Source organism: Danio aesculapii, chromosome 6 (genome assembly GCF_903798145.1).
Source record: "Danio aesculapii chromosome 6, fDanAes4.1, whole genome shotgun sequence".
Taxonomy (NCBI): Eukaryota; Metazoa; Chordata; class Actinopteri; order Cypriniformes; family Danionidae; genus Danio; species Danio aesculapii.
This window is the reverse complement of record NC_079440.1, coordinates 12549704-12563072: the sequence shown is the minus strand read 5'-3', so window position 1 is coordinate 12563072 and position 13369 is coordinate 12549704.

Genomic DNA, 13369 nt, shown 5'->3' with positions numbered 1-13369 from the left:
TTCTCTTTTCCTCTCAGCATTCAGCCTCTTATCTCCCTCCCTCTCTCTCTCTCTCTCTCTCTCTCTCTCACTCACTCTCCGCACATCGTTCTCTCCAACTGTAACTAAAGCCAGACTCTCTGCGCTCCCTCCAGAAAGACTTGTCTCTGAGTGGTCCCTTTGGTGCTTGTCAACTGCAACAAAGACATGTGAACCTATTTATTCCCACACATTTATACAGGCATTCAAATAAGCACTTCAGGCAGCAGAAGGTTCTGATGGAATGCTCTTTTAACCTTTTAAACACACATTGCTGGGGATAACGGGAATTCTTTTAACATGTACCATATTATAAACAATAATTTGAATAAAACGGGTGTTTACAATGATATTTTACAAAAGGGGAAATAGTTAAAGTGCCTGTGTTTCGCTTATTTAAAGAGTTAGTTCAACCAAAAATGAAATCTCTGTAATTAATTACTCACCCTCGTGTTGTCTCTGAGATTCGTCTTCAGAACACAAATGAAGATCTTTTGGATTAAATCTGACTCCTGCTTCGAATGTTATCACTCAATTAAATGGGCTTATCAGTGGTTATTAGCTGATTTATATAGGCCAGTAGGGGCCTTCTGCACCTACTGGTAGGATCAGAAGGCTGTTATCATCCATACTTTTCACTTTGGGGCCCACTTATTTCCCCAATAAATTTTTGAGGGCCTCCTTTATGACATATTCTCTAAAATGTTTGTATGAAAAGCTCATTTAAACCTTTATTTATTAACACACACACACACACACACACACACGCACGCACACACACACACACACACACACACATTTTTAACTTAAATATTGACTTAATTAAACCACTTTAAATCTTTATATGAGCACTAATCATTAATAAATACATGTTCCATTTGCTTTCAGGAAGGTATCTATGTAAAGTTTTATTTTATAAATAAGATGAAGAGTTTGCCCTGATAAGGAAGACAGGATAGAAATTTTATTTAGATTTTTGGGCACTCAAAAGTGTTCTGTTGGCGGCAGTGGTGTAGTGGTTAGTGCGTCGACACATGCACTCCGGTGCTCATGGCGACCCGAGTTCGATTCCCGCTTTGCGGTCCTATGCCGATCCTTCCCCTTTTTCTGCTCCCCATGCTTTACTGTCAATACTCTCTACTGTCCTATACAGTAAAGGTGAAAACCCCTAAATAAATAAATAAATAAAAGTGTTCTTAGAGCTTTGATGATTACAAATGAACCACTGAAGTCACATGGAATGTTTGCAAATATTAATCAATAGAAAAATGTAAGGATTCACGCAGCTCAACAGGTTGAGCATTACATAACACAGCAATCATGGGCTCAATCTCAATAAACACAGCTATTGTTTGTATGTGTACTTTGAATAGACTGTAAATTGTGTTGTAAAGCCTTTGCCAAATGCACAAATGTGTAGTCTTGAGTGAAAACGGAAAATTGTGGCTAAGAGAAATCTACAAAAAACTAAACAATAAATACGTTTAAGGAAACTGCAGTATGATTGTTAATGCTGTTCATACGCAGTTTAATAACGGCCCACAACACTAAGCGAGCAATTTTTACACCAACTAGAGGGCACCTAAAGGAAAAGGTCACCCAAAAAATTAAAATTACCTCAGGATTTACTCACCCACAATCCATCATCTGGGAATATGACATTTTCCTGTTAGACTAGCACTGTCGAAGTCAGTGATTGGAGTTTATAATTTTAAAAATGTGAAATGTTTTTGTTATAAAAACACATAAATCCGCTTCTTGAGACAAATGTTAATCTTCCGGCGGCATATAGTTTGATGATTTATGTACTTTTTGTAAGCTTCATAATAAAAGCCATTATACAACATGATAGAGCCAGGATACAATTCAAAACCACTCTGACGTTGTTCGTCGAAAAATGTCATATAAACTGAGGATGGCTTGAGGGTGAGTAAATTATGGGCTCATTTTCTCCTTTCTTTTTTGTCTTCTCTTTTTGACATAAAGCAAATTTGTAATGGCTCTATGTAAATGATTGGTGTGAAACCTAAACTGTTCACAGCTAATTTCAACAAATAAGAAGCGATTCTTTCTTTTAGGTTGCAATTAGGCATAGGGCGGTATAAGATTCTGACGGTATGATAACCTTGGATAAAAATATAACGGTTTCATGGTATTGGGAATACTGCTCTGAAATATATATATTTAATTGTCTGGGTAAAAAACTAAAGCTTTTTCCCCTTTTGAACACAATATGTGAAGTTTATTAATAAACTAATTTCGTGAGAATCACGTGCTTATGATTGCCACCGGCTGAATCCGCATTATCCAGTTCTCAATGCACGAATCAGACAACTCCTAAGCCACTACAAATACCATAGACATGCTCCTAGTAAGTAGTTATCTCTTAGGAGCAATCACTTTTTGTTCATTAGTTACTACAGCAGGGGAGTTCCCGAGATCTACCTGAGCTCAAACTCCCCTCTCGCCTTGCAACGGGAGGGAGCCCGGGCTCGAGGATCTTATGAGCTCAGGGCTCTTGTAACACATGGATGACAGAGACAACGTTAGGATCCAAGTGCAGGTTTATTCGGTAGTCAGGCAAGCAAGGGTCAACACAGATGCAAACAGATGAATAAAGGCAAATCCAGAATCGTAGTCACTATAACAGGCGAGAGGTCGGAAGGCAGGCAGTGAACATGGACAAACAGACAAACTAAGGAAACCATGTTGAATTGTCACTTTACAGGTAAACAAGACTCGGCAAGGAAGTGAGTGTGTGCTGCTAAAGTAGTGTGTGTGATTAGTCCAGAAGCAGCATCAGCTGTGGGAGTCCAATCAGTGGAGACTTGGAGCAGGTGTGTGTGTGTGTGGCATGACTGAATTTGTAGTTCATAAGATGTAGTCCATGTGAAAGTGAGTGCTTACCAGCGACCTCTGGTGGTTAGAGATCGCTGGTAATCATGACAGCTCTCTCCCGGGACAGCTTGCCAAACAAGCTTATAATTAATCATCAGCTAAGTGTGAACTCTTGAAATTTTATTTTGAGAAACATTTATAATATTTTTGGGCGTAAACATGTCAGGCAAAAATAATTGAAATGAAGTATCGACTTCTGCTGTTTTTATTAGTTTCAGTAACACAGATTTCTTCACAATTTAAAACGGCATCTTTGGATATCTTCTCTACTGGATATACTGTTGTCATTAAAAAAACGATGAAAAAATCGTACATATACCATAGGAACGGTAGAGCAGTTGGCGGTTTTAAAACCGTCCCATGTATATCGTCCCATGCCTAGTTGCAATAGTTGTATTTGTCAAACTTTGCCTACATTACATATTACATGAAGGGTAATATTCAAAAATTATGGAGCACTAAGAGTGTATAACATCAAAAAAACAGTCCTGATGTCATTTGCCCTCATGTAGTTCTAAGCCTGTATTCATGGAAAGAAAAAAAGTGTCTGCTTTTTGTTCCTGCAATGAAAGTCAACTTGATCTGACGTTGTTTGAACCTGCATTTCACAGAACAAAGAAACACATACAAGTTTTGGAATGCTCTGAGAACGAGTAAATAATGACAGAGTTATTATATTTAGATGAACAATTTCTCCAAAAGACCAAAAGCAGCATAAAATAGGTAATACAGTACCCCTTCAGTCATTTGATCTGATTTTTATTAACAAAAAAACTCAGCTCTCTCAGTCTCTCAGCTAGCAATAGGGTTTTGCGTTGAATCAAAATTCACTTTTAAAATAGGATTTTGCTGAGTTCGCTATAATTAAAAAGGTCTAATATCTAAAACCAATTTATTTGTTGAAAACCAAATAATCAAATGATAATTCATCCATTCATTTTCTTTTCGGCTTAGTCCCTTTATTATTCTGGGGTCACCACAGCGGAATGAACCGCCAACTTATCCTGCATTTGTTTATGCAGCGGATGCTCTTCCAGCTGCAAACCATCACTGGGAAACATCCATACACACTCATTCACACACATACACTACGGACAATTCATCTATAACACATGTCTTGCGGGGGAACTTTGAACTTGTGGGGGAAACCGGAGCACCCAGAGGAAATCCACGCCAACACGTGTCTTTAAAATGAACGCTACAGTCAGGGCGGTATCACGCCGTTCCTTTTTGCGCTTACCAGCTGCCCGTTGACCTCTGTATAGACGGCTTTTCTGCTGTTACCAGTTTGTCCAGTAGCTCACCATCTACGTCGGTGGACTTGCATGTCGATGGGGTTTGAGTCTAGTGAAGAATGGATCCAGAAAACGGATAAAGCTGTATTCATACCAGATGCGGCACATGAAAATAAATTGCTTTATTCATGCGTAAAGAGGCGGATGAAAATTTAGAGTTTACTCATGGTCTAATTCGCTTTATTCATGTGTCAAATTCACTTCAGAATAGATGCGGATTCGCATCATATAGGCAGGGCTTCTGTCTGCTTAGTGACTCTAGCTTCGTTGCTAAATGGCTAACATGGATTTTTTTGAGATAGTAGCTGTGCTCTATGTACACAACATATAATCATTCCGTGCCGTGTCTGAGTTCACTAGGTCCTCCAGAAACTATACCTGGATGATGGAAGCTTTCAGCGGTGTTTTTGACTGAACCCAGCCCAGTTTGAGGAACTGGTGTCGGCAGGAGGATTTCCCCTCGGGATACCAACTATGTCATAATCACACCCCTACAAGAGCAAGCTCATGATTGGTTACCGTGGTGTGAATGTCCTCTGAAGTTCCAATTCGAGCGATCCACGCAATTTGCGTGTCAAGCGCGGCAGGCGTATCAAACACGCAAAATGCAAAATGTGTCAAGTCGTGCAAAACATGTCAAGTCGCGCCACTTCATTTGCGTAAATCGCGTCATTCGCGCCAGCTCATTCGAGTGAATCGTGCTGCAGGATGTCTATTCGCGTCTTTGCATTGACTTAACATGTAAATCACTTTCACTTGACGCTTCATCCGCGTTTGTTGTGAACGCAGCATAAGACAAATACTGAAGCCAAAAAATAAAATAAACAAGTAAATAACGTTGAGAATGTAGTGAAATCTGAAAACGTGGTAAAAATCAGGCGAGGGCTGTTCTTTTTCTGGATTGCTTTTTAAAACTGTAGGTTGGGTTTAGGAAAGGAGGAGGGCGGGTCAGTCGATCAGTCAGTCAGTCGGCCTCTGGTGGATTTACGTGAGAATAGCAGGCGTGAATGGCTCTCGCGAGAGAAATTTGAGATCTGAGAAAGGCCCCTGGTGGATTTGCGAAAACAAAAACTGCAAAAAAACATAGCTCCTGGGACGTATTTGGCGCTCTCCAGAAATGTATATAGCGGTACACTTTTTATGATGCAAATATTTTAAAAAGCTGCTATCATATAAAACAACCACTTTGGCTTCCCGCTTTTTTATCTATACAGACCTTTTGTCCAATAGAAAGACTCCATGGATATGAAATATTCTTTATGAAATCACAGAGGCAAAAAAAGAACCTTTAGGCTTTTAATAATGTAGCATAAATGCATTGCATTTTCCCTTTTTTATCCTGCATTTACAGCTAACGCAGGAGATGGTGTCATTAATTAACTAAATATTTATAAAAAGAACATGACATATGTCATCCTGTGAAAGGTGTTCCACTGATCCCGCCGCCTTCAGGACATAACCTAAAATAATCCAGGTAAATTGATAAATTTCCACAGAAGACCTCTTGCCATCACTGGATATTAATAATGCATTATTAATACACATCATGAATTAATATTTCATATTTTTCCAAAAATACATCCTCACTTTTATTAAAAAATGAGAGAAAATGAGACACTTCTTCCTCCAGGCGGAATTCGGTGAGATAGATAGAGGTAAAGATGGGAGAGAGGGGTGGAAATAGATGCAGAAAAAAATGAAAGAAAAGTAAAAACATAAGGCAGACCTGAGAAAAAAAAAATGACACTGTAAAAAAATGGCTGTGATATCATCTGTAAAAAACGCTACCGTAAAGACCTGATTAACAGTATGTTTCATGAATAAATACGCCGTAAATTGACTTTTCCAGAATTACCTGCATAACACTTTACTATGACATTACTATAGTTCTTTTATATATATATATATATATATATATATATATATATATATATATATATATATATATTAACACCTCTGACACCACTATCCCACGTCCTCACTTTGATTAAGTGACTTGATTAGAGTAAAACTGATAAAAGATAACCCTCCTTGTTTACTAGCGTGACACATATACTGTATATGTCAACATCTAAAAAAAAAAAAGGTGTTTAAGGGTTTTATGATCCTTTAAAAAATATGATAAATTCACAACATTTTAATTGGAACATTTAATAATTTTTGTTTGCTTTTTTGTAGTTCATCAATTAAAAAAACAAACATAAGGCTGTTAAATTAGTGATGATCTCTATTGAAGGCATTCGCCCCAGCCTTACCCATCATTCTCCCTCATCTTAGATGGGATGGAGGGCCAAATCAAAGGTTACTATGGGCCACCTTTGGCCCGCGGGCCTTAGTTTGGGCATCTCTGGCTAGATGGATTTATTTGGTTATCAATATCCGGTTACTTTTTAGTCAATGGCACCTTTTTACAAATCTACATTGTAAAAGCGACATACAAATAAAGGTGAGAAAAATGGTGACATGTTAAATACTTATTTCGCCTGCTGTATTAAGTTTGTTTGTCTGGTTGTGGGAAAAGTTCTTTACTGTTGAAATCAGAAATTTATTTTATTGTTTCTAATATACTGTGTTTTTTATGGATATTTTTTACTGTGTAAATACTGTGTAAACACAAAAAATATATTAAAAGTAACTAGAAAAACAGAAGGAGAAGGCAGGAAAACACTACAAATCCACAGAATATTGGAACTGCTAACTTTGCAGTGTTCGCGATGGAAAAAGAAAAGCCGAAGTGAAGGACGGGCCAGAGAGGGTGTCAGCAGGGCAAGTATGAACAGTAGCAGGAGAGAAGCGTTCAAACTGTAGAGGACAAAGCAGGAGAAAAACACACCTGTCTCCGTCACTATAAATGATGGATCGCTCGGCTGGCAGACACTCTGATAGAGCATTCTCTTTCACTCACTCCTCCGGTAATGGAAGTGGTGTGTGTGGGAATACTGAGAAGCTGGATCAAGTGTGTGTGTGTGTGCGTGTGCGTGTGCGTGCGTGCGTGTGTGTGTGTGTGTGTGTGTGTGGAGGTCCCTGCTGTCCTGTAATTGCTCACCTGGGAGCAGTATAGCAGACGAGGAGAGCTGAGATGCTGTTGAGGTGTCAGGCTCAGTTCTGCTGTGATTATGAAGCTCATCAGCATCCAAAACTCGCCAGGTCTGCAGAACATGATACGTTAAACTGCAGAAGGTCTGGAGGAACAACAGAACCAAAGCTGATACTGCTTCTGTGTCCAAACCAAAGGGTAATTTCACAAAAAAAAAAAAAAAACTGGTAAGAGTATATTGTGCTTTCGTCCTGAATGTAGTCAGTTTGAAGGAAAATGCTGGACGACCCTGTAAAACAACCCTGCAGGAATCCTGAAGGAACAATCCTGCATGCCTGTGTTAGATTCTATTGACCTTATTATTTCACCTAAAAGCAGACATATGTCCGTTAGAACTTTATAGTCTCGAGGCTTGGGTTTAGGGTAGGGGGAGGTGTTGGCGATCGTCCATTAGGTAGTAGACCTGGTTCAGTACATCATCAAGCTGCAGGCTGCAGCAAGGACTGTCTCAGAAAGTAGGTAAAAATCAGGCGAGATCTTTTCTTTTTCTGGATTGCTTTTTAAAACTGTCGGTTGGGTTTAGGACAGTGAGTGTGCGGGTCAATCTGCTTTTGAAAACACTATTGGTTGGGTCTAGGGAAGGGGTAGGGTGGGTACGTTGATCAGTTAGTCAGTCGACAGCAGCCTCTGGTGGATTTACTCAAGAACAGCAGGCGTGAATAGCACTCGTGAGAGAAATTTGAGATCTGAAAAAGTGTACACATCGGCCTCCGGTGGATTCACGAAAAAAAAACTGCAAAAAAAACGTAGCTCCTGGGACATATTTGTTGATCTCCAGAAATGTATATAGGGGTACATTTTCCAAATGAGCCTGGGTTGAAGAAAACAGGAAGAGAAGTGCTCTCGTTCAGTACAATATAGATTATTTTAGTTATATTGTTATGTATTATTTTGAGTCGTTTGGGATGCAGTGACAAATATTTTGCTGAACAGAACCGCTGCTTTTGACATCATAAAATTTCAGTAAAGTTATCATGCTGCACATATAAGGAGATTTGGTGAAGGTGGCAGCTGAAGTGCACTGAGGAGTCTTTGGAGTATCTTTGATGAACTATGACTGTTCCCATTCATTGAAAAGTAAGAATGAGTAATAAATGCATATGGAACAATCCTTTAAAAGTGACGTTGCATCTTCTGAGTGCGCTTTGCATTCACATTACATCATTCAACCAGGCCAGGCCCGGCCAACTGAACCATGCTTAAATACGGAACTTACACTAGTCAAATCCCGGTTGATTTGGAGTCAAATGCACTCGGGCACAGTTCGGAAAACTTAATATGAGTATGATATGAGGTTGGGACCTTAAAGTGCAAAGGCCCTTAGAATAATCCCAACACTTCCACGATTAATGGTGCCCCTGCATGTCAACTGAACTTCGGGCATCCTTCGGGAATCCTGGCTCGTAGACCTTTGCCGATCCCATCCTCCTCCCTCTCACTCTCCAACTTCACTTTCTGCCCAACTACTACACTACCTGACAAAAGTCTTGTCGTCTATCCCAGTTGTAAGAGCACAGATAATAACTTGACTTCTAGTTGATCATTTGGAAAAGTGGCAGAAGGTCGATTTTTCTGATGAATCATCTGTTGAACTACATCCCAATCATCACAAATACTGCAGAAGACCTATTGGAACCTCCATGGACCTAAGATTCACACAGAAATCAGTCAAGTTTGGTGAACTAAAAATCATGGTTTGGGGTTACATTCAGTATAGGGGTGTGCGAGAGATCTGCAGAGTGGATGGCAACATCAACAGCCTGAGGTATCAAGACATTTGTGCTGCCCATTACATTACAAACCACAGGACAGGCGCTTCAGCAGGATGGCGCTCCTTCTCATACTTCAGCCTCCACATCAAAGTTCCTGAAAGCAAAAAAAGGTGCTCCAGGATTGGCCAGCCCAGTCACCAGACATGAACATTATTGAGCATGTCTGGGGTAAGATGAAGGAGGAGGCATTGAAGATGAATCTTCAAGAATGAACCCTCAAGAAGGCTTTCTTTGCCATTCCAGATGACTTTATTAATAAGTTATTTGAGTCATCGCAGATATGATATCTCAATGATATCTCAATTTAAAATAACTTTTCAACGTGAATATATTTTAAAGTGTTATTTATTCCTATGATTCAAAGCTGAATGCAGCATGAATACTCCAGTTTTCAGTGTCATTTGATCATTGTAAAATATGTAAAATAATATGTAATTTCAAGTTTAGTTTTCATTGAGAGGAAAAAAAATATTAATTGTGAATCAGATATGACACAGAACACCAGTCCATAAAATTACACTAAACTCCACTTTTGCAGCACTACAATTTTAACACCATGTAAGTTTAGTTGTAGCCTACATTTTAAAAATGGAGGAAAAAACACAAGATCATTATTTCTGATATAATTTGAAATAATGAGGACTGTGGTTTTACATTTACATAAGTACACATATATTGTGCGACTGTAACAACATCAAGCATGTTCTATAATTGCAAGCGCTGCTACTACACACTAATCTCTGCTGACTCTTTCAGTTCTCGCAAACACAGTGTGATCTAACAAACATTCATTTCTCAGTCGGCAGGCGCTCCAGCTGGGCAGAATGTTGGCTCTCATTTATCTGACAAATACTTCATGGCAACCAATTAGCACGTCCTGCGTGTATTCAGATACAAGCCCTCAATCACATTCAAATTCGTTGGAATTATATTAGCGCTTCTGAAACTATAAGGAAGATGTTTTGTTGTACATGAGATGATGGTAAGACTCCCCAGGGTGTAGCAAATATACACACGCAAAACAAATATGTACAGGTATCTTTGAGGGGATCAGGGGCGTTGCTAGACATGAAGCTCTACTGGGGCACAGCTCCCCTCCAAAAAATTTAAAAATCATATATAATTATAAATAGATAACAGTATTATTGTTTTTATACAATTGTTATTCTAAATAAATAACAGAAATTAATCCTAAATGTAACTGGAAAACAATCTAAAGACACAACTGGAGTGATGCTAAGATAATTTAAGAAATCTTTTGCATGAATATTAATTTTAATAGAATGAAATTCTTTAGACAGTTCAATAGGATACAAAAATATATGTTTTATAGAATGATCTGTTGTCTTAGACCCGACTCATGGCCGAAAATTAGGTTTATTAAGTCTTACCTCCCTGACTCATCATCACTCCTTTTTGCTTCATACAAAAAATCTATCAGGAGCCATGCTTAGTCTAAATAAGATCACCATCATACTATTTAAACTTTGTTTATTCGATTAGCAAAACACACTGTGTGCCGAGACCTCAGCATAAAGACTGTTACGCCGGTTTCACAACACATCGGCGTACATGTTCACAACCAGGACTTACACCGGGAGCAGAGCAGCACATCAGCTTCAAGCAGGAGCAGTGAGTGTGTGCGTTTACTTTTTTATGAAACTACAGTACATTGCTTTCATCGGTGTTGGTTCGGTTGCACATAGAGAATAACATCTTTATTCTGAGATTACCACTCTTAATAACTACACTTGCATAAAAGTAAATAGTATGTCAAAGCATTTACTTGTCATGGATTGGTCAGGCTCTCACGACCCCCACTCACGAAGATCACCATCACCTGACTTCTAATGAGCACACAGCTGCATCACATTCACGAGCACCAGATAAAAGCACAGCACTCCAGTCGCTCATTGTCCGGGCTCGTCTCGACGAAAGCGGACAACTGAGCGACCACTCAGCGTAGTCATCCTCAGCTAAAACAAACGATTTACTTACCTGTTCTCTTTGTATTCCTCCTAGTCTTCCTGGTCCTCCCGAATCGTCCTGTCTTCCAGTCCTTCCAAGTCTGTGTCATCCTCTGTCAGCTGTATCTGGTGTGTGCTGTCCATCCTCGTGTATTCCTGTTACCCAGCCACGGAGGAAAAGACCCCAACATCATTCCTGATCCTCCTGGCTATCCTTCATGTGCTCCTTGTTGTCATTTAATAAACACCCTAACGTTTCCTTACCTCTGTCTCCTGTCCGCTTCATAACAGAAGCCCGGACCCATAACGACGACAACATGAGCACCCCCGATCACCTTCAAGAGCTGGTGGACCAGTTGAAGCGGATTCTACAGCCACCAGCTCCACTTTCCAACGCACCACCAGCACCGAGCACTTCCGCCTCCACAGTTTCTTCTTCGGCCCTTCCTTCCAGTCCCATGGCCCGACCAGCGCCCTACTCAGGCGGAGCGGGGGAGTGCAATGGTTTTCTGTTACAATGTTCCCTCATATTCGAAATGCAACCTTCTCTATATCCCACAGATAAGTCGAAGATCGCCTACATCGTATCTCTACTCTCTGGACCTGCACTTAAATGGGCTGAGACGATCTGGAACCAAGCCGGGCCGGTCATGAATTCCATCACTACCTTCACGGAGTATTTCAAAGAGGTGTTTGGACGTTCTGATGGGGAAGTAGCCGCTGGAGAGCAGCTGTATCATCTAAAGCAAGGTACTCTATCTACACAGGAATATGCTCTCCGGTTTTCGCACTCTAGCAGCTGCAAGTGGATGGAATGAGAGATCGTTGTTGACCACGTACCGGCTCGGCTTGGAACCCACTCTCCGAATCCAACTGGCCACATTAGATGATACAATGGGTCTGGAGAGATTCATCCAACATTCTCTCCGATGTTCCGATCGTCTCCGTTCCTATCAACAGGACACCATCACCCCCTCGTCTGCACTCCTCCAATCGCCTGAGTCAACAGCCTCTCCAGAACCAGAACCCATGATAATAGAGTCTGGAAGACTGACATCAGCGGAACGACAGAGGAGGCTGACCCGGGGTCTGTGTCTATACTGCGGTGTCAGTGGACACACCCGTATGGAGTGTCCCCTTCGTCCCATTCGGACTTCAGTGAGTGTATTCAGTACGAATATTGAACAATGTAAACCACTTACTACCACCGTACAAATAACTACTGCCTCTATTTCTCTCCTTGTCACAGCCCTCATCGACTCCGGGTCAGCAGGGAACTTCATCTCCCAATCCCTCTGTCGTCAACTCCACCTCCGTACTGAGGCGTCCTCGCATATATACCAGATACAACCGATAACCCAGTGCACTCGATCTTCGACCCGTATCCATCGACAATGCGAAGACATCCTTCTTCAAGTGGGGTTGTTACATCAAGAGAGGATTCAATTTCTGGTTCTGGAGGGTGCAAATATGGACATCATTCTAGGGCGCCCGTGGCTGGTGAAGCACGATCCCATCATCTCTTGGGGCACAGGAGAGATAAAGAAATGGGGATCTGGATGTACACCTGCCTGTTTTCCAAATCTCCCTCTTCAAGGTCGGAACCCCATTTCTTTGTTTGCAACATCGGTCGAGAGCCCTCCTGAGAAGCAGTCTATCCACATTCCTAAGGAGTACAGCTCCTTTCATGATGTCTTCTGCCCCAAGAGAGCTTCCCAGCTACCGCCGCATCGGCCATGGGACTGCGCGATCGACCTAGTTCCAGATGCCCAGTTGCCAAGAGGTAGGATCTACCCGCTCTCGCTTCCAGAGAATCAGGCAATGGAAGATTACATAAGGGAGGCTCTGAGTCAGGGGTACATACGTCACTCAAAATCACCAGCCGCCTCAAGCTTCTTCTTTGTGGCCAAGAAGGACGGAGGGCTGCGTCCATGCATCGACTACAGGGTCCTAAATAACGGTACAGTAAAATACCGATATCCCCTTCCTCTGGTACCAGCCGCTTTGGAACAGCTCCGAGAAGCTAAAGTCTTCACTAAATTGGACCTCCGCAGCGCGTATAATCTGATAAGAATACGTGAGGGGGACCAATGGAAGACAGCATTCGTGACCCCTACTGGCCACTATGAATATGAGGTCATGCCTTACGGTCTGGTCAACGCCCCCTCCGTATTCCAAAACTTCATTCATGAAGTCCTCCGGGAGTTTCTTCACCACTGTGTAATAGTGTACATAGATGACATCCTCATTTACTCCCGGAGTGAGGCTGAACATCGCCAACACGTTGCGGAGGTCCTACACACATTGAGAGAACATCACCTC